At 40.5% G+C, this 22,694-nt stretch overlaps 1 long non-coding RNA gene across 1 annotated transcript; it reads left to right on the top strand.

Annotated features, from left to right (window-relative positions):
* Window positions 1–1,306: 1,306 nt before the first annotated feature.
* Window positions 1,307–22,344, top strand: LOC129006603 (uncharacterized). The gene is made up of 4 exons (XR_008492034.1): window positions 1,307–1,432; window positions 5,237–5,477; window positions 8,031–8,107; window positions 22,085–22,344. It is a non-coding gene; the product is annotated as an uncharacterized LOC129006603 (long non-coding RNA).
* Window positions 22,345–22,694: the final 350 nt, after the last annotated feature.

The raw sequence follows: 22,694 nt of genomic DNA, 5'->3' as shown, positions 1-22,694 counted from the left end.
TATTTGAAAAAGCAAAGTTAATATAATGTGTGCAAAAGAATGCACATGTTAGGATTTGTTTAGTTTTATTGCTTTAATAAATAGAAAAGTACTTATGTTTGTATTTACATTTTTCTATTGAGCATATATCCATTTACAAAGTATAGAGATCTTTCTCACTGTCTCTGTGCATAAGAAAGAATAAACACAAGGAACAATAAATAAACTAAAATCCCCCAAAACATGCGTAGTATAGGGAGTCAAACAATTGATTGCTCTTGTGATCCTACACAGCAACCAATTAAACAGAGAATTTCACAGTGTTCTAAGATGATTAATTAGCTAAACATTGCACACACTCCATCTCTCATCTCTCAGTAGATGGAACCTCAAGATGACCCCACTAATTATAATGTAATATTGATAAGGCATGCATAAGTTTCCAATTAATATTTATAGACTAGGCCAATTCATCATAATGACAGGACAATAGTTTAGGTACTGCCAGCCAGCCATAGGAAACTTTTTACAGTACATCATTTCTGGGAAAGACACCAAGTTTTAAAAAATTAAATCTTTGAATTTGGCTTTTGAAAGGCAGAGGCTTAAAAGTCCAAATATAACAAATAGAACTTTAGTATCAAAAGGCACTCAATCAGGGGTTTGGTTTGGATCACTTTAAACAAACAGACTTATCCTGGACCAGAATCTGCAACTTCTTCTCTCCCGAAATGGTGTGCACCTGGTTTGGGATCTGCTGTGATTATTAGTATCTCATAAAATTACTGAAGCCCTATGTGAGTGTAAAAAATGAAACTTTTTGAATGATATACAAATAAAAATCATTTAAACACAGAGAATTCATAATTTTGTAACCACATTTACATATTATCAGTGTGATTTTATTTATGTTTATGTCTTAAAATGACTACTAGTCAGGATAGTGTAGGTAAAATTCCAATGACTTCATACAATGAAGGTTTATTTCTTTCTTGTGTTTCATATCCATCTTAGTTCAGCAAAGGGCCCTCTGCTCCACCAGGTCACTCAAGAACCCAGGCTGACAGGGGCTCCACAGCCTCACAGTTGCCTCACCCAGAAAATGCGGCTTGTTCAGTCACTCAATGTGATGGTTTTAAAATTTTGTTCACAAATTATTTTATACTTCTCCCCTCAAAAATTGGAGACTGATCTTCCCCTTAAGTGTGGACTGTTCTTAGCCACTTGCCTTTGATGAATAGAATGTGTCAGAAGTAACAACCTATGTTTTCCAAGACCAGTCATAGAAGGCATTGTGACTTGGGCCTTATTCTATCTTGGATAACTCATTCCTGGGGAAGCCAGCTACCATGTTTGAGGCTACTCAATGAGTCCTAGGAGAGGTCCATGTGGTATGGAGTGGAGGCCTCTTTCCAACAGCCAGTGAGGAACTGAGGCCTTGCACCAACAGCATGTAAGTGAGCAGTCATACAAGCAAATCCTCCAGCTCCACTCTGGAGATAACTGCAACCCAGGGTACATCTGGGCTGAAACCTCAGGAGAGACCATGGAGCCAGAACCACCAAATGAAGCCATTTCTGAATTTCTGACCCACAGAAACTGTGAAATAACAAATGTCTGTTGTCTTACACTCCTAAGTTTTCAGGCAATTTGTTATGTAGCTAAAAACAACCAATACCATGAGACAGAGGAAAAGACCACTGGAAGGTCTTGTTCTAGCAGTTTAGTGTTTTAGCCAGAAGAGGCACATTTCATTTCTGCTGTCAGCCCTTCAGCCAGAATTGGCCAAGGAGTCATATCAGATTGCTAGGGGCCACAGGCTCCTCCCATGCACTCAGGCAGAGAGGAGACCTAGATTGGGGCAGCTACTCAGAAGAGATTCAGATATTTAACCACTATTACAAAGCATGTAAGACATTAAAGAGAATCTCATATATTTGATCTGCATTTTTTAGTAAGTGGAAAGTTTGATCAAATAGATTTGTAATGATGTATAAACATTAGGAAATGTTTAATTTATTGTATTCATAATTGTGAAATATTATATTAGAAATATATGATTAGAGGAAATATTATCATCATGTAAAGATATTTATTATTACAATCTTAAGATTCATAAACTTCCTATCAAATCCAAGATGTACAAGTATAACCATTCTTCTTGCACAAAAGCCTTTCGAATGTTAAAAAATCTATCAGCCTAGTAAAGAGGTAGATGGACAGATGTTGTCCTGGTGAGCATAAAGAAGAAAAGGGTGGATTCCAAAAGACAAGACAAGATACTCCTTCATAGACAGATTCTAAGTGAAGCCATTACATTGAAGATGGTGGCATACCTGGAAAAGGTGAGCCAACAAGGGTTCACCAAGAACAAGCCATGACAAACCAATCCCATTTCCTCTTTGGGAAGGCTTTACTATTAGTAAAATTTTAGCAGAACACATTCAAATACTATTTTTTTAATCTTATGCTATGTGACATATTAATTTATAGCTAAAAGTGATACTCAAGGAGTATCAGCCTGGTTAGAAATATTAAGATGTGTGTCCCACTCCTCTGTAACTGTTGCTCTCCTGTCTCACCAGATCCCTGCTCAGCCCATCTAGTCTCTTCTCTGATCCAACAGGAAACTCACATATCCTCTGTTCTCAAAGCACAGAGCCAGGGTAGGTTAAATTGTGTTGCAGTGACAATTTAACCTACCCCTAAGTAGGTTGCATAACACAAAACCAGTCAACACCACCTGGAATGGGGAAAAATTAATCTACTGGATCATCAAGTCATGATTCAAAATGATCTTGTTAGATTGGGAAGTGGTCTAGTAGACATTTAAATAAAGATGGCTCAAGCCTGTGGCTCAAGCCTGGAATCCCAGCACTTTGGGTGGTCGAAGCAGGCAGATCACAAGGTCAGGAGATAGAGACCATCCTGGCTAACACGGCGAAACCCCGTCTCTACTAAAAATACAAAAAATTAGCTGGGCGTGGTGGTGGGCGCCTGTAATCCCAGCTACTCAGGGGGCTGAGGCAGGAGAATGGCGAGAACCAGGGAGGCAGAGCTTGCAGTGAGCCGAGATCTCGCCAGTGCACTCCAGCCTGGGTGACAGAGCAAGACTCAGCCTCAAAAAAAAAAAAAAAAAAGAAAGAAAGAAAGAAAGAAAGAAAGAAAGAAAGAATATTACTCAGAGCCCTTAGCTAATGGACAGGGCTACTGTGTCTTTTCACACATTTATTTCACAGCTTGCTTCAAGGCCAGTAGAGGAGCCAGAAGCCTCTTCCTCCTTCTCTGCAGTCTAAGCATAAGTGGCCAGGCCAAGGGCTCATCTTCTGTAGGCAGGCCTGGCCATCTTCTAATGCGTATGTGTGTGTGTATGCATACCTGTGTGTGTTCCAGTTTCTTTACCTTCAAATGAGTGAGTTAAGTCAGCCTTACATTAGTTCCCAGTTGTCTTCAATATAGGATGCAGAGAGCTGCGGTCACCCTTCAGCCTCAAAAATTCAAGATGAATTCTCTATTCCAGTTTAAATCAAAGAGGCCTGCCTTTTGTCAATCTTGGGATGCATGCCCAACCATTAATCAGCCTGTCACTTTTATTTACGTCTCTTTTTGCCTATAAACCATGGGACAGAACCCTGGAAGGGAAGAGGGGGTCAGTTTTAGACTTCAAATCCCAATAGCTCCAGTTGGAATATAAGCCCAGAGTGTGATGTGGTTGCTGGGAAAAGTAATGCTGCTTTGGTCACACTGCTAGAATAGTGCAACACCTTGAACAAGATCAGTGATAACGCTTTATCTGACAACCATCAGACCAAGAGGTTCTGAATACCACACTAAAAGGAGGTGACGTACAGAGTGGTGATCAAGACAGGGAGAAATTGGAGGTCATGTGGGGGTGGTGGAGGGAACTGAGGCTATGGAATCGAGCAAGGAGGAGATGAAATGGAAACATGCCAATGGCCTCAGGCATTTGAAGGGGCATGGAACAGTGGGTGTGGGTAGAGCCAGTTCTATTAAGCATAGAGAATTGGACTTGAGAACTGGCCCTGCCAGGAAGGTAGACAGGATCAGAACATGGAGGAATTTTACAAAAAGCTGTCTCAACATGGAATTTTCTGGCTCATAAGATATCATAAGATAGCAAGACTCCATCGTGAAAGTGTCCAAAGAGAGGCTTGATAATCATTTGTTAGGATTAATATCAAGGATCCTGACTTGGGATAAACTGGACTAATGGCCTCCAAGTTTTTTCCTCACCAAGACTCCATAATCCTGAATCTGGCTAACACAAAGGTAATAGCTCAGAGGTTAGCCAGATGGAACTCTTTAGCAAATGAAGAGAGCTTTGGTCTGTATGATCAACAGAGCTAATGTTCACCAATATTTAGTACTCTGCTACTTTCAGTTACACAGAGAATCATAAGGTATTCCTTGAATTTAGGTATGACTAAGTAAATAGTTCTCACCAAAGAAACACGAATAGAAATAGTGCCACTCCTAGGCCCAAGCAATTAACTACAGCTGCTTGACCCTCCACCTCTTTCTTCATCCGCACCAATTGGGGATTGCTTAGTGTTGAAATGGAAAGGCCAAAAGAAGGAAACAATCTGACTTGCTAAATATGGAGGAAAATTGCCTGGAGAATCACCCAGATCTGCAGTCTACTTTATGAGACCAAGATATCAACTTCTTGTGGTAAGCCACAAAGAGTTTTAGGTGATTTGTTACTGCAGCACGATTTAGCCTACCCTAGCTGCTATGCTGTGAGAACAAAGGGCATGTTAATTTCCTGTTGGGTCATAGAAGAGACTAGAGAAGATGAGCAGGGCTCTGAAGAGACAGATAAAAGGAGAGTCAGATCCCTGGGTCTGCCTATTTTCATGGAGGCTTGGAGCACTGTATGTATTTCTCCAGTTCCCAGAGGCCATGACTAGGTCTCCTTCCCTGTTAAATGGGCAATACCTTACATGAAAGTTTGGGAACCAAGAAGGTCACAGATCGTGAAATGAAGTTAAACTAGGCTGCTAGAGTTGCCACCTTGGCTCTGTGCAAAGATCAAAGACTCTCTTTGGTGAGAAAAAGTCACCCTCATTGTTCCTGCCAACATATTACATCTGGATCTACACATTATCTGCTGATTTTATAAACTATTTCCTTCCCAGAAATCCAAACTAGCCTTATTTTATAGATCTGGAACTGTGGTCTCCTAGTTTCTGGATGAGCTTACACTGAGCCCCTTGGGCTTCTGTCTTCTCACTAGGCCATGCTATGGAGATTGCACAATGGACCTATTGCTTCAAAGGAGAGTCACACAACACTCCTCAGCCACTGTGTTGACAGCCCTGGGCTGGAGGAAAGGCAGCAGTCTTCACAGAGCTCACTTTACGGCCGGGCTCACCCTTCACCCCAAGACAGCTTTGATCACTGGGAAGTTTCCACAAACACAGAATGAATGAGGAAGAAGGTGGTTAGATTTTCAGTGTGATCCACGTGGACAAGAGGTGAGAGATGGAACGTCTGTAGCATCAAGGTTTCTTTAGCTCCTTGACTTTCCATGGCTGTCAGTTTCCCCTTAATGTATAGGTTTAAAGTAGTTGTATATTTTCTTGCTTTTTATCACTTTTCATCACGTAATGAAGATTTGAAGGTGTAAGCCACTTACGGCTTAATTTACTAATGCAATTCGGTAGCAAACAAGTGCAGGAAGCAGGCTGCCTGCCTTCAAATTCCAATTCCTTCCTTTCTGCTTTCTAGCTGTGTGGTTTCAGGCAAGTTACTTAGCCGCTCTGTGCTTTGGTTTCCTCATCAGTTAAGTGGGTGTAATAATAATAATATCCATCTCATAAGGCTATGGTGGGATAACATGTATTAATATACGTGATGCATTTGGAAGTGTACTTGGCATAGGAAAATTTCAAGAAGTAGTAGCTATGTTTTATTAAGTTCTTGACTGGCAGCCAACCAAATTCCAGGAACTGTGGACACCTGCTGTGTGCTCAAGCCTAGGCTAAGCACTGTTGGGGAGTTTTAAAATAAGGTAATTAACAGGTCACTCCAAAAAGTCCTAAAATCTGTCAGGAACCAAAACAAAAACAGACTAAGCAAAACTCTGAGGCATATAAGTAAGAAAGAAGTTAAGAATGGGCAGTAGATAGGAAGCTAGCAGTGTCTGCACCAGTCACAGTGTCACATGATCACCTCAAACCCCAGGGATGCTGGGAAATTGTTCTAAATGGCCAATGCGATGACAGCAGCATCAGCAGGCAGTTTCTGCTTCCAGCTCTAAGTGTTACTCTTTCTTCCTTATCTCTTCACTCTCCCCCTCCCAGAAAACAAGAGTGTGTTTCCATCTTGCAACCATTTAGGAAAGGCCACAAGAATTTCAGATCATGGTTCTGACAGTCCTGAGCCTCTGAACCAGATCCTAGGCACATGAGGAAAAACAACAATATCCATCCTGTAATAGTAATATGTTTAGCTACTCTTGAATGCATTGCATTATTTGTGCCAAAACAGACTCTAACTAATATAGTAATCATGGCTTCTGTGAAAATGGACAAATGTTTCAAAAGTGAAGAAAAAGGAAACTGAGGATACTGGGAACTATAAGGCAGTCACAAACCTGGTAATACCTCTCTCCCTCCATCCATTCCAAAACTACTTACAGAGTGTGGAACTTGTGCACAATATGGGCAACTTCATATAAACGGATAGTGCTGATATTTCAACCTATTCTCTTGGAAGCCAAAATAATTAAAGGATGTATCTACATACGATGATAATAGATGACAGATAGATAGATATAAATAAATAAATAAGCTAATTAAGAAGCAGCAAATATATCTATATATTTATTTATTTAAAGCAAGAAGAAGGGACTATGAAAAGAGAACAATCTGAGAACAATAAAGACTTCTTAGAGATATAATTGCCAAGATAGCAAGTCATTAGACATTCTAGAAAATAAACAAAATTCTCACACAATATGAAGCAAAAGAAAAACCAAAATATACATCCAAAATTGAATGAATTGAAGTTTCAGAAAGGGACAATGGAGAAGATGTAGGGGAGAAAATTGACAAATAAATAATAAACATAAAAAATGAAAAAAGAAAATCAAAAAGGAAAAAAAGCAAGTGGCCAATGAACAGATCAGGTTATAAAAGAAATGTAAATTATACTGACCATGAGATATTACATTTATCCATCAAATTGGCAAAATTTAAAAAGAATAACATCTGATATAGTTTAAGTTGTGGGTAAACACAATTTCAAGGACTATTGGTAAGGGTGAGTACTGGTACAATATTTCTGAAGAATATTGTAAAAATCTGTAGGGTAATATGTATTCATTTTAATGTGGCAATTCTACTTCTGGGCACTTCATTAGGAAATTATTGGGTGATCATACAAATGTGTACCTATCCGAAGTTTTATGAAATGATATTTTTAGTAGCAGAAACTAGAAATGCTGCATGTTCCTCAGTAAAGAGCCAGGTTTCTAGGGAGAGCTACATCCTACAATGCTACCAAGTAGGTTTCAGCATGCTTCACGGTCATGATTTATTACGTGCCAAATTCAAGTGATGAAATAGTGCATATTGTATGATCCCATTTGGATAAATGTATGTCATATTTCACATATTTAAGTTAAATGTTTGGAATGATATACAGTTTCATTGTGAAGTTGCTATCATAAACTTCTAGAGGTTTATAAGGAACATTTTCTTTTTAGTTTTCAGATTTGTTAGTTATCTTCTTTACAGTTAGCATGCATTACCCATTCAATCAGAAAAAATAAACACAGCTATTTACATTTTGGTGAGGGAAGGAGAATAAGGAATGCCTCTCAATTGCAGCTGTGATGGCACAGACAGCTTGGAGCAGAAGTGCTCATGTTAAAGTTACGAAGCCAGATAGTTCACTGGATGTCTCCTTAGTGTTAGATCAAGACCAGCCCTTTCAAACCCAAGTCATCACTTTGGAAGCTTTCCTTTCATGTTAACTACAAGCATACCTTATTTTTGTGTTCTTCACTTTATTGCGCTTTGCAGATGTTGCATGTTTTTACAAATTGAAGGTCTGTGGCAACCCTGGGTCAAGCAAGTCTATCAGTGCCATTCTTCCAATAGTAAGTGCTCGCTTTGTGTCTCTGTGTCACATTTTGGTAATTCTCACAATATTTTGAACTTTTTCATAATTATTGCATCTGTTTTGGTGATCTGTGGTCAGTGATCTTTGACGTTACCATTATAATTGTTTTGAGGCACCAGGAACCATGCCCATACAAGACGGCAAACTCCATTGATAAATAGTGTGTTCTGACTGCTCCACCAACTGGCCATTCCCCTGTCTCTTTCTTTCTCCTCAGGGCTCTTTATTCTCTGAAACAACAATATTAAAATTAGGCCAATTAATAACACTACAATGAACTCTAAGTGTTCAGGAGAAAGGAAGAGTCACACGTCTCTCACTTTCAATCAAAAGCTAGAAATGATTAAGCTTACTGTGGAAGGCATGTTGAAAACCAAAATAGGCCAAATGTTAGGTCTCTTGTGCCAAATAGTTAGCCAAGCTGTGAATGCCAAGGAAATGTTCTTGAAGGAAATTAAAAGTGCTACTCCAGTGAACACATGAATGATAAGAAAGCAAAACAGGCTGATTTCTGATATGGAGAAAGTTTTAGTGGTCTGGATAGAGAATCAAACCAGCCACAACATTCCCTTAAGTCAAAGCGTAACCCAGAGAAAGGCCCAGGTTTTCTTTAATTCTACAAAGTCTGAAAGAGATGAGGAAGCTGCAAAATAAATGTTTTGAAGCTAGCAGAGGTTGGTTCTTCAGGTTTAAAAGAAGCCATCTTCACAACATAAAGTGCAAGCTAAAGTAGCAAGTGCTGATGGAGAAGCTGCAGCCAGTTATCCAGAAGATCTAAGATCGTTGATGAAGGTGGCTACACTAAACAACAGATTTTTTTTTTTTTTTTTTTGAGATGGAGTCTCGATCTGTCACCCAGCCTGGAGTGCAGTGGCATGATCTCAGCTCACTGCAACCCCCACCTCCCAGGTTCAAGTGATTCTCCTGCCTCAGCCTCCTGAGTAGCTGGGATTACAGGTGTGAGCCACCATGCCCAGCTAATTTTTGTATTTTTAGCAGAGACAGGGTTTCACCATGTTAGTCAGGCTGGTCTCAAACTCCTGACCTCATGATCCACCCGCCTCGGCCCCCCAGAGTGCTGGGATTACAGACGTGAGTCACTGCGCCTGGCCACAACAGATTTTTAATGTACACAAAACAGCCTTCTGTTGGAAGAAGACGTCATCTAAAACTTTCATAGGTAGAGAGAAGTCAATGCCTGGCTTCAAAGCTTCAAAGGTCAGGCTGACTCTCTTGTTAGGGACTAATGCAGCTGGTGACATGAAATTTAAGGCAATGCTCATTGATCATTCCAAAAATACTAAAGCCCTTAAGAATTATGCTAAATCTCTACCTGTGTTCCATATATGGAATAATAAAGTCTAGATGACAGCACATCTATTTACAGCATGGTTTACTGAATATTTGATGCCCACTTTTGAGACCTACTGCTCAGAAAAAAGGTTTCTTTCCAAATATTACTGCTCATTGGCAATGTACCTGATCACCCAAGAGTTCTGATGGAGGTATACAAGGAGATGAATGTTATTTTCATGCCTGCTAAAACAACATCCTTTCTGCAGCCCAAGAATCGAGAAGTAATTTCAACTTTCAAGTCTTACTACTTAAGAAATACATTTTGTCAGGGCATTGCTTCCATAGATGATTATTACTCTGATAGGTCTGGGAAAAATACATTGAAAACCTTCTGAAAGGATTCATCATCATAGATGCCACTAAGAGAATTCATCATTCATGGGAGGAGGTCAAAATATCAACATTAGTGGGAATTTGGAAGAAGTTGATCCCAAACCTTATGGATAACTTTGAAAGATTCAAGATTTCGGTAGAGAAAGTAATTGCACATGTGGTGGAAATAGCAAGAGACCTAGAATTAGAAGCAGAGCCTGAATATGTGGCTGAATTGCTGATTTTTGGTGATTAAACTCAAAAGAAAGAGGAGTTGCTTATGGATAAGCAAAGAAACCGATTTCTTGAAATGCAATCTACTCCTAGTGAAGTAGCTGTGAACATCATTGGCATGACAGCAAAGGATTTAGAATATTACACAAACTTATTTGATAAATCAGGGTTTGTGAGGATGGCCTTCAAATCTGAAAGAAGTTCTGTGTGCAAGATGCTATCAAACAGCACTGCATGCTACAGAGAAATCTTTCACTGAAAGAAGGCTCAATTGATGCTAAAAACTTCATTGATGTCTTAGCTTAAGAAATTGACACAGCCACCTCAACCTTCAGCAACCACCAACCTGATCAGTCAGCAGCCATCAACATTGAGGGAAGACCCTCCACCAGCAAAAAGATAATGACTCATTGAAGGCTTAGATGATTGTTAACATTTTTAGCAGCAAAGTATTTTTAAATTAAGGTATGTTTTTTAGACAGTGAACACTTAGTAGACTACAGTATACTGTAAATTATAACTTTTATATGTACTGGGACACCAAAAAACCTGTGTGACTTGTGATATAGTTCGACTGTGTCTCTTCCCAAATGTCATCTTGAATTGTAGCTCCCATAATCCCCACGTTTCATGTGAGGGACCCGGTGGGAAGTAATTGAATCATGGGGTGCGGGATGGGGTTTTCCCATGCTGTTCTCGTGATAGTGAATAAGTCTCATGAGATCTGATGGTTTTATAAAAGATAGTTCCCCTGGACACACTCTCTTTCCTGTTGACATGTAAGATGTGCCTTTGTTCCTCCTTCACCTTCCACCATGATTGTGAGGCCTCCTCAGCCGTGTGGAACTGTGAGTCCATTAAACTTATTTTTCTTTATAAATTACCCAGTCTTGGGTATTCCTTCATAGCAGTATGAAAATGGATGAATACAACTTGCTTTATTGAGATATTCACTCTACTGCAGTGGTGTGGAACCAAACCTGTAGTATCTCCAAGATGTGCCTATATGTTTGGGTAACGACCCTGTGTAGGTGCAAGTTCAACTCATTCATTTGCTAAGAGGTACTTTTTATAATGGGCTTATCTTGGAGTGTTCCTCAGGAAGTCACATAACTTACTTCTGCTAAACTTTGCTAAGCCTTTTATGATTAACATGAGCATTTAGTAACATCTATTTTAAATTTTCCAGCCCAGAATTATTGCTATAACATTAAAATCTTGGGCCTGGAACACATTCTGTCTATTGATAAAATAGATTCCAATTTATGTCTTCTTACATTAATTCTCCAAATTTTTTTTAGTGCTGTGCAGTTGTTTTTTTTACTGTGTTAGGAACTGGAGCTATGATGGTGTTAAGGTTGGTGTTCACCCAAAATTCATATGTTGATATCCTAACACACAGAACCTCAGAATGTGACCTTATTTGGAGATAGAGACTTTACAGAGGTGTGGTGAGGTAATTAGAACAGGCCCTAATCTAATAGGAGGAGTGGTGTCCTTATAAGAAGGGGAAATTTGGAGACAGCCATACAGTTGAGAGAAGACCATATGAATATGCCAATGGCCATCCACAGCCAAGGAGAGTGGCCTAGAACCAGCCCTGATGACACTGTGATTTCAGACTTCCAGCCTCCAGAATTTCAAGACAATACATTTTGTTCTCTAAGCCACTCAGCTTGCAGCACTTTGTTACAGCAGCCCCTGCAGACCAATACAAACAGTGAGCAAGTCAGGAATGGGCTTGACCCTCCAGAAGCCTCTTGTGCAGTGGAGACAGGTCAGCCCTGGATGCTGGGCAGGGGTGGGATAGGCAGCATGACCTGCTCTCAAGCTGGTGTCCTGGTTAAGCAGCTGTCCAGCTCTCTGCAGAGCATGGAATCTGGGATTCGCTCTGACTAAGCATTTTTCTGTCATCCTTCAAATGGAAGGGCAAGGAACACCAGCTTCAGTGCAAGTATCAGGGAGTCAAACCTTGAAAACATCACCTCACATTTCAAGTTGAGAAAAAATAATTCATTGAGAATTTAGCGAAGGATTAATCCAGAGCAGCATGGACCTCGTTCTCAGAGCCCCTCCCATGGAGCTCTTTTCATGAAAGTTTGCTTCCTGCTTAAAGTGCAGACATGTGGAAAGCAAACTCAAAGGCAGCTGGGAAACCCACCATTGCTAACTCTGTGAGGATATTGGTAAAGGACGCTGTCCCTGGCCCTATTCAGTGACAGGGCTGTGGGTCTCAAGTATCAGCAGCATAAAGTGCAGTATGCAATCATTACAGTTTGTTTATATCAAGGACACTGTAATCCATGTCACAGGATCCTGTTTTCCTTTTCTGGTGGGTTGCTTGGAGTCCCAGAAACACTTTAAGATCCCTTTGTGTGTGGGATCTTAGAAAGCATATTTCATGCCTCATCTTACTATTTCTACTCTCTTAGCCTCACTGACTCTTTTTTAACCCATATCAATTTTCATAAGCCCCCTCCAATAATTATTTATATGAAGAGGGGCATGAATATTTGAAAATAAATAGGTAACTTAATTAACTCTAGCAGCCACCCAAAGATACTTTATTCAGTTATTTGTTTTAAATGAATTAACACCTTGGAAAATATTTTTATTATATTTATTTATATTTAATATTTATTTTTATTTTATTTAGTGTTTATACTTAATGTCTATATTTAATGTTCAGAAAAAAAAAAAGCCCAGGATGGACTTCTCTTTCCAGAAATACCCTACTAGCTTTTGATGCAGAGCAAAAACTAGGAGTGGCTCCAAGTGCCTCCAAGAGCAGACTGTGGACCCAGGAAGCAGAACCAGGCTCTGGTCAAGGGCTTTCCTGAGCCCAAAGCACGGTCATCTGGCAAAGTGTTCTCACCCCTAGACCCAAAAGTTTCATCTCATTATGACATCAAGCTCTTTAAAGTTCAGGATCTTGTCATCTAAGTCAGGCACAGAGACCTAAAAACTAAAAAAAGAAATTATTTGCCCCTAATTCCTAATTCAGAGTACAATCATGAGACAGAGACAGAAGAATAACTAAATAGACACTTCCACCCGGAAGGAGATGAAAGGGAGGTACATTACAACTACTGAAATCTACCTGGGCTCCAGCAGAACCCCCTGCTCTGGGATAAGAGAATGTCCCTGATTAGAAACTGGTTCTATTCCCTAGAACTGACTCCATAATTCATTGTCCTCAAAAGCTTTGGGATCCACTATTTGATATCTTAACTTTTCTATAAGAAATGGCCATGTTTGCAGTCAAGTAACAAGTTTCATGATCTCAGTCCCTGCCACAGCAGTGAGATCCCTTAGATCTGCTGAGACAGATGAAACAACAGATACAATACAAATTATTTTTTTCTTTTCTCTTTCTCTCTCTCTCTTTCTCTCTCTCTCTTTCTTTCTTTCTTTCTTTCTTCTCTTTCTTTTCTTTCTTTCCTTTCTTTCTTTCTTTCTTTCTTTCTTCTTTCTTTCTTTCCTTTCTTTCTTTCCTTTCTTTCTTTCTTTCCTTCTTTCCTTTCTTTCCTTTCCTTCCTTCCTTCCTTTCTTTCTTTCTTTCTCTTTTTTTCTTTCTTTCTTTCTTTCTTTCTTTCTTCCTTTCTTTCTTTCTTCCTTTCTTTCTTTCTTTCTTTCTTTCTTTCTTTCTTTCTTTCTTTCTTTCTTCCTTTCTTTCTTTCTTTCTTTCTTTTTTTTCGATGAGGCCTCACTCTGTTGCCAAGCCTGAAGTGCAGTGGCACAATCTCGGTTCAGGGCAGCCTCCCCCTCCCGGGTTCAAATGATTCTCATGCCTCAGCCTCCTGAGTAGCTGGGATTACAGGTGTCTGCCACCAAGCCTGTGTATTTTTTGTATTTTTAGTAGAGACAGGTTGGCCATTTTGGCCAGGCTGGTCTCAAACTCCTAACCTCAGGTGATCTGACCACCTCAGCCTCCCAGAGTGCTGGAATTACAGGTGTGAGCCACCACTTCCAGCCACAAATAATATATTTTTAAATATAATGCTGAGCTGGCACAGAAGTTAGAAATCCACAGAATGATTTGAAAATATCAGGGGTCAATCCAGGTTCTGTGAGACTGTAAATGTACAAAATGTGCCTTGTTAACAAAAAGAATACCAAATTTTAAAAAGCAAAATTAGGCTCAGCAGATTAGAAAGAGCTCATGTAAATGAAGCATTCTGAAAAACTCATATTTCATTAGCTTCACAGCACACCCACTTGTGGAAAGCAATAAACCTTGAAATGCAGTATATCAAGTGTATCAGTTGAGATTACAGTAGATATTGATAAGCTTTGGACATTCTTAAACACGCATATTGAAATAGCTAAGATAATCACTAATAGAAGAGACAATTATATTTGTAAAACAAGTAGAAGGATAATAGTGGAATCTGATTTTAAAGCACTCCATCCAAAATAAGGCACAAAAGGAAAGGACAAAGAAAAATGCTATGAACTAGTAACAAATAGATGTTATGAACAATGTCATAGCAATAAATGACAAGAAAGATACATAACTAAAAAAAACCTTACTAAAATTATTTCAAGAAGATGTAGGAGGCCTCATTAGTTGTTAAAATTCTTTCACAAAGGAAACCCCAGACTCAAGCGGCCTTACAGTTGATTTCTATCAAACATCAAAGATCAAATAATTTTATCTTACACACACTCTTCCAAAGAATAGAAAAAGTGAAAGCACATCCTAACTCATTTTATGAGGCTATCATATGTCTGATACTAAGAACAGATGAGTAACTGCAAGAAAGTAAAGCTACAGATTAAGTTTCTTTATAAATAAGAGTGAAGACATCTAAACAAAACTGCCATAAAGAACACACAAAGGAAAATGTATAAAGAATCATATATCATAATCATGTTGAGATTATCCCAGGAATACAAAGTTGTTTAATTTTGAAAATCAATTTAGTGTAACACATCACACCAACAGATCGAAGGCACAAAGTCCATGCTCAGGTTTACAAATGCAGAGATCTGTTTGACAAAATTCAACATCCACTAATGACTTAAAACAAAACAAAACTTGTAACAAAACAAGAATGGGAGGAACTTCCTTAACTTAATAAAGAGCACCTAACAAAACCTACAGCAAATCACATGTAAAGATGTTTAAGACGTTCCCTTTAAGATCATAAAAATGGCAAGAATGACTGCTTTTCTCTTTCCTGCTCAATAATGTATTAAAGGGCTTAACCAGTGCAGTAAGAAGAAAAAAGAAATAAAAGAGAGATTGGAAAGCAATAAACAAAGCGTCATTATTTGTAGATGTTAAGATTTTCTATATAGAAAACCCCAAAGAACCCACAGATAATTGTTTAGAATAGACAAATTTACTAGTTGAATTTTTTTAAATTCAAAACACGAAAGTCACATTGCATTTCTGAACATCAGCAACTTGAATTTACAAAATATGATTTTTTAAAGTTTGATACTGTGTTGAAAATGACACAGAAAAGCAACAGGTGATGAAGACATTATTCAGGATGACAGTCACTTGCAGGGAGTAGGTGCAGTATAATTGAGGAAGGGGACATTATGGGTTTCTCGTACATTTGAAAAGGTCTGTTTCTTAAGCTGGATGGTGGATTCATGATGTCTATTGGATTTTTCTTGTTTCAGCTGTACATATACTCTTTTTGGGCTCTTTTTATATTAGATTATTTTGCAATTCTTATTATTAAAAATAGCTTGTTTGAAATTCTTTTCTGCTATTTTTAAAAAGCAGAGCACCATATCTCTGGTATTATTACCATGATATTAAAATATGTATATACAGTAGGAAGTGGCAGGGGGTATAAATGACAAATTAAGAAGCTGGAAGGATTTAAGTTGGAGGATGATATAAAAAATCCTTAGGGCTTAAATTCCATGTTAAAGAATTTTTACTCTGTTCTAAAGCAACAACTATATACTCCATCAGGAAACAGTGTGTGTTCACATAATCAAGGGATTGGGTGTATGGCGCCTGTGTTTTAGGAAGGTAATTGGCATAATGCTGGGATGACCATTTTGGAATTTTAGAAATGGCTTTCTCTGCAGCTTGTCTTTCTCTGGTGATTTTCCAGTAGCTAAAGACTCCTCTCCTTGGCTTCCCCAAACTTTTCAAGTGTAAAGTGTCAGGGCCCCTCTGTTGTGAGATGTCCTGTCACATGGACTCAGCTAGAGCTCCCACGTGTTCTATGGAAAAGGCTAACGAGACGAAGTGGACCTAAAAGGGCAACACTTGTTTTGTAGCCTACAGCGCGCAGGGACGGAGCCTGTGCCAACACCATCCCCAACATAGATGAGCTCTGACCTTTAGGATGCTTGCAGCCACGTGGCTCTAGCTCGTTCCTCTGTCCCTGACTCTGCCCTGAGTCTGGCCTTTTTGTCAGCTCCTTCTTTTCTCTGCCCTGCACTTCTCTTTGAATGGTCCCCTGGTTTTGTCCCCTGGCATTGTGTCTCAGACACAGTTCTCACTCCCCCTCCATCCTGATCCTGCCTGGCCATCCTTCTTTCTGGAAGAAGCTCAAACCCCTGGTCCCCAGACTGGGGCCACTGTTGTAACCACCATTCCCTGACCAGGCCTGCTCAAGCCTATACATGGTCTCAGCTCCCCCATCATTAAGATAAAGTCTTTGATTCTGATTAGTATTTGCTTAGCTCCTTAGATTAGAGTGGAAATAAGTATTCTCAGGGTTTGGCCTTGATCTGGAAAAACTGTGGGTTGTAACCATTAGTGGATTGTGAAATCATTTTGGTGGGTCATAACCAGGGTTATTTTAAAGAAATAGAATAGAATAGCAAAGATCAAATGGTCTCCCACATCGTAAAGGTAATGTATTAGCCCGTTTTGTTGCTGCTGACAAAGACATACCTGAGACTGGGAAGAAAAAGGGGTTTAATTGGACTTACAGTTCCACATGGCCAGGGAAGCCTCAGAATCACGGTGGGAGGTGAAGGGCAGTTCTTACATGGCAGCAGCAAGAAAAAATGATGAGGAAGCAAAAGCGGAAACCCCTGATAAACCCATCAGATCTCGTGACTTATTCACTATCACAGGAATAGCATGGGAAAGACCAGCCCCATGATTCAATTACCTCCCCCTGGGTCCCTCCCACAACACGTGGGAATTCTGGGAGATACAATTCAAGTTGAGATTTGGGTGGGGGCACAGCCAAACCGTATCAGGTAAGTACTGTTTTGTTCTGTTTTTTTTTAACTCACATCTCATTATTATTATTATTATTATCATTATTATTATTGTTTTTGAGACAGGGTCTCCCTTGGTTACCCAGGCTTTAGTCCAGTGGCATGATCTTGACTCACTGCAACCTCTGTCTCCCAGGCTCAGGCGATTGTCCTTCCTCAGCATCCCAAGTAGCTGGGATTACAGGCACGCACCACCACATCTAGCTAATTTTTATATGTTTAGTAGAGAGGGTTTCACCATGTTGATCAGGCTGGTCTCAAACTTCTGACCTCAGGTGATCCACCTGCCTCGATCTCCGAAAGTGCTGGGATTACAGGCATGAGCCACCACACCCAGCCTTTGTTAGTTATCTTTATGTACTGAATGTTGAGATTGTTATGGGCTGGGTTGTACCCCCTCCAAATTCATAGTGGAAGCCCTGCCGCCCAGAACCTCAGAATGGGACTGTATTTGGAGGCAAGGTCTTTAAAGAGGTGATGAAGTTAAAATGAGGTCCTTAGAGTGGATGCTAATCAATATGACTCGTGTCCTTATAAGAAGAGGAGATTGGGACACAGACATGGACACACAGAGGAAAGACCATGTGAGGACAAGTGAGAAGATGGGATCTACAAGCCAAGCAGAGAGGCTTTGGGGAAAAACCAACTCTGCTGGCATCTTGATCTTGGACTTCTTGTTTCCAGAACTGGGATAATTAATTTTTTGTTGTTTTCAGCAACCAAGTCTGTGGCAGTTTGTTATGGCAGCCCTAGCTGACTAATACAGACATATAATATAATTCTTATGGGGTGAATTCAGTCAAAAACATTAGATATTCACTGGCTGGCCTTTCCAATTTTAGACCTCATTAATGGTTGAAAAGAGCAAAGTCCTATTCTGCAGTTTGTAAGGGAAGCTCTCTTGGGGATATTTGGAACTTAACATTTCCTATGATGCAGTGCTCTCATGCAGTGGGTCCCCAAGCAAAATCAAGCTTCAAAGATCTAGAGCTACAGTTCTCATCATGAAGACAGAAAAACACAAGCATGTGGGAACCAGCCACAGGATCCACAGACCAAACAGCACATTGCAGCAAAGGGTTAAAAAAGAACTGGACATGTGAAATGTCCAGGGCCAGGCCCTGGGTCTCCCTAACACTGGATCCCTTGTGCTATCAGATAACATGAGTGAGGTAGTGGATGTTTCTGGATCCTGCTCCACCTCTTTCCATCAATCCACACTGAGCACCATCCCAACATAAATGAGGGCGAGCCCAGCTGCATTAGAGCAGGCCCTGCTCTTGGCTGGGGCGACGGCACGCTCACCACACAGTATTCCAAAGGTGAGTCCGTAAACTCTGTCCCCAGAGCGCCATTTGATGATGACCTCACCTTGGAAGGTCTATTTTGAGTATCCAAGAGTCTCCCTCGCACAGTCGTTGTATAACCTCCAGTGCTTGCTGCTAAAGGATTTTCTGTCTCCAGAAATAATCTCCAAATGATGGTTAACACGACCCTGGCATAATTCATCCTCTACAAATAAGTGAAAGGGAGCTAATGCCCAACTCCTGGCACAGCCACAGAGCGGGCGTTGGAAGTGGAGGTGGCCATGACTTCAATCCTTGGCAGAGGGCTGCAGATTGGATGGGGAGCCAGGCGAGAGGCAAGAACACCATGCCCAAGACGCCTGGCATGGGCATTTCCTTCTGGACGGGGCCAGGGAACAGTTTGAGGCTCCTCCACTATTCCACATAGAGCTTTGAGTGTCTGTCACCTGAAGTGGCCACACTACCATCCCTGAATGTCACCACGACTTTACTTTTTAAAGAGCTTCTTAATGGGTAGCTGAGCACCAGGTTGCAGTCACCACATTGTATTCCCTGACCTTTAATTCTGAGAATAGCATCTCTCATGTCCAACTTAGTCCTATCATTGACCACAGAGAGATACCAAGTATCACTGGGCAAGTTCTACCCTAGATACAGTTTTATTGGAGGATGATTTTTAGGAGTAGAACTGCATTACCTTGTACAAAGAGAGGGATGTTGTGGGCCCCTAGCTTTCTTCACATGTTCCTTCTCCTACTCATTCAGGGTCTGGTTTATCTGAAACATTTGAACCTGCAAAGAGCTGGAGGATGGACAAGGTTACTGAACATCTTCAGTGTCTCATAAATCTTTGCAACAGTCCTGGAAGTGATCATTAGTATACCCACTTTGCAGACAAGGAGACAGTCCTGGAGGTCAAATAACTTGCTCTAGGGTACCACACTGTGAAGGGGACAAATCTTCACAGTTTACTTGTTGGCCATGGTCTATGACCTTGGCATTCTCCCTCATGCTGAAGCTGGAAAAGAGAATCAGTTCAGAGGGAGATAGGAATGATGGAGGCTAGCCCAATGATGACTGAAGGTGCCAAGAAAGCTTCCAGGGCAGCCCAAAGGCAGGCCCTGGAGATGGTTCAAAGCCAACCCCAGGTTCATAAACCTCTGAACTGCAGTACATGCTGACTTTAAAAGATTGATACTTCCTTAGACTTTGGAGACGTTGGCCCATGAGGGAGGCAGAGCCATGTGCTGGAAAGCTCAGGGTCTGGGGTCAGGTCCAGCCTCATGATTTACTAGCTGGGAGATTCTGAGCATGTTGCTGGACCCCTCTGTGCATGGGAGGATCCATCTCCTCACGCAGAAAATGAATATGGTGTTCTCTATCTGTTACCGTCCTTGAGCAGACCCTGCCTTGTGCTGGGCCACTCTTCTTCCTCATGCCACCCGTGTAGACAGTGGCATATGCACACTGAGCTGCTCACTCACCACTCACTGCACTTGGAGGTGCTGAAGCCAAATGGAAAATGTGGGCTTTCGCCACAGAGCTTTCCTTGTTTGAGTGAACTGAATCTTTATTTTCTTTTACAAGCAAAGAGTTTTTCATTAATTTGTGCCAGACCATTTAATATATTCTACAGTGTTCTTGTTTCACTTAATTTTCTGGATTTCCAAGAAAGCTTTAGGATTTGGTTTGGTGAGAGGCCTTGAAGGGACTCAAAGAAATAAGAAAAATTAGAAACAATGTATTCACAACAAGACTTCAGTTTAAGGATTTCACCAAGAAATAAGTACAATGAGATGTATGTGGGGGTTTTCCTCAGAAGTCATGATCTTGGTTTTTTCTAGACAATATAAGATTGATAAGAGCCGAAGCCAGAAATTCAACCATAAAAAAAAAACACTTTTCTGTTTGTTATATTATAAATCATTAATCAGCAGTTAAAGCCCTGATAGCAGCAAAAGAGATGCTTTTGAAGAAACTTTCACTATAACCCACTTAAAAGTCACCTGGGAATGCTGCAACCCGGTGGGAAGGGTGTTTGCACTGAGAGCCAAGTTCATGTTTCTGGATTAAGTGAGAGTATTGATACACTGGGAGCTCTGGTGATTTGCCTGAGGTTCAGAGATAGTGAGAGGTTCTGGCAGACCCAGCAGATTCCAAAAACCTCCATTGCAGAGAGGGAGGGAAAAAGATCAGAAGAAACCAATGGGATCCTGCTGGGGTGGGGGGAGAGGGAGAGGGGACTTAGCTTTCCTAAGGTAGGCATCTCCCAGGGCTGCCATCTCCCAGGGCTGCTTCCAAGATTACAGTGACAGAGCAAAGCACAGAGAAGAGCTTTCCTGCACCAGGCTCAGTGGGGGCAGGGCAGCGGGCTCTGAGACCAGACCCTGCAGCTGTGTGGCCTCCAGCAAGCTCCTGTCCTCTCTGAACATTGGTTTCCTCAGCCACAAAATGGGACTAAGAATAGACCCTGTCTTAGAGAAGCTGTGTTAAGATCTGACACTTGCTGGGTGTCCCATCAGAGATAAAAATCCACACATGTGATTAGTAATATGATGCCCATTGAGAATGTTAGCATGCAACACAAATAAATATTATTGTTATCATTTGCATGAAGTAGGTGTATATGCTGGAACAGCTGTACTTAAGTCCAGAAATAAGAAGACAATTGATCTGAGGACTCAGGAGAGAGCAAGGCTGCTGCATAGATGGTGCCTTCCATCACTTGGCATAGGGAAGCCCAGCCTAAGCCTGTGTCTTGGGCAGCCCGGGAGCTCTCAGGATGGCTTGAAATCTCCCACATGGCCTGGGCCTGTTCACCTTCCCCTCCAGGTAGGGTTATCAGATAAATTAAAGAAATACATAATTAAATTAGAATTTCAGAGATGTAACAAATACTTTTTTAACATAAGTATATCTTAGGCGATATTTGGGATATACTTATACTAAACATTTATTTGTCATTTATCCAAAATTCAAATGCAATAAACATTCTATCTTTTTATTTGCTAAATGTGGAAACCCTTCCTCCAGTTGGCCACTTGCCACTTAATTGACTTGTTATGACATTTTTGTTATAATTTTTTTTCTGATTATGAAAATAATGCACTCTACAGAAAATCTTTAAAAATACTAACAAATAAGAAAGAAATAATAACTCATATGTAATACCATTAACTGATAATTGAAAGGCTGCAGTATTTGAAAATACTTAAAAATTGTGGCCTAATTCTTGAATTTTACATGGCTGAGATGCTACTTTATGTGTGGCTTATATATTTCTTTGGCTTAGCAGTATACCGTGATCTCCCTGTCACTAAATGTTTTCTCCACTGGATTCTGTCATCTGGCACAGCAGCTTTCTCTTTTTGCCGAAAACGTTGGTGGTTTTCAATATGTGTATCTCTGTGCATAAAACTCTGTCCACACCTCTTCAGTTGATCTCTCAAGTGGCTTTTAAAATTATTCCTATAGATATATAATGAATAATCTGAAAGTGATGACATTTAATATCTCTTGGTGACTTTTTTCTACAGCTCTCCTGGGTGCAGTCAAAGCTTCACTCCCTACGCCCTACTGAACTATCAGCTGACTGATTCCCACTTGTCCATGCCCCAGGACCCCACAGAAGCTCCACATGCTTCCACAAGCTGATGCACCAGTTCCAAGAGGAGGAAGAAAAGCTGGCACTCAGCCTCTATTTCTCCCCAAACTCCACAGTCATTCAATTCTGCCAAAAAAAAAAAAAACAAAAACCATTGCTTTGAAAAACATAAAATCAGATCTATCAAACAGCATCTTGTATTTTAAAGTGGAAAGAATGGACTTTGGAATCATCTTTGGCGGCTAATAGGCTGGGACACGCAGAGAAAGAGCTTGCCTGCCTCTGCAGACATTCCTTGGACGAGTGGTTCTAAATCTCAGATACACGCTCAAATAGCTGCAGGAGGTTTAAAAACTGTCAAATCTCCCAGCCCCTGCCCAGCCCAGTCAATATTTATCTCAGGAGGAGGAGCCCCAAAACCAGTGTCTTTTCACAGAGCTGCCTACATGACTTTGATGTGTGGCCAGGTGATATCTCATGAGTTAGGAGACACTGACTCTAACACTCACACCTAGTCAAATGAGAGGAGTCGGGGATGACAG

The sequence above is a fragment of the Pongo pygmaeus genome, chromosome 8 (assembly GCF_028885625.2).
Source record: "Pongo pygmaeus isolate AG05252 chromosome 8, NHGRI_mPonPyg2-v2.0_pri, whole genome shotgun sequence".
Classification (NCBI taxonomy): Eukaryota; Metazoa; Chordata; class Mammalia; order Primates; family Hominidae; genus Pongo; species Pongo pygmaeus.
This window is presented reverse-complemented; position numbering and strand designations above follow the sequence as displayed.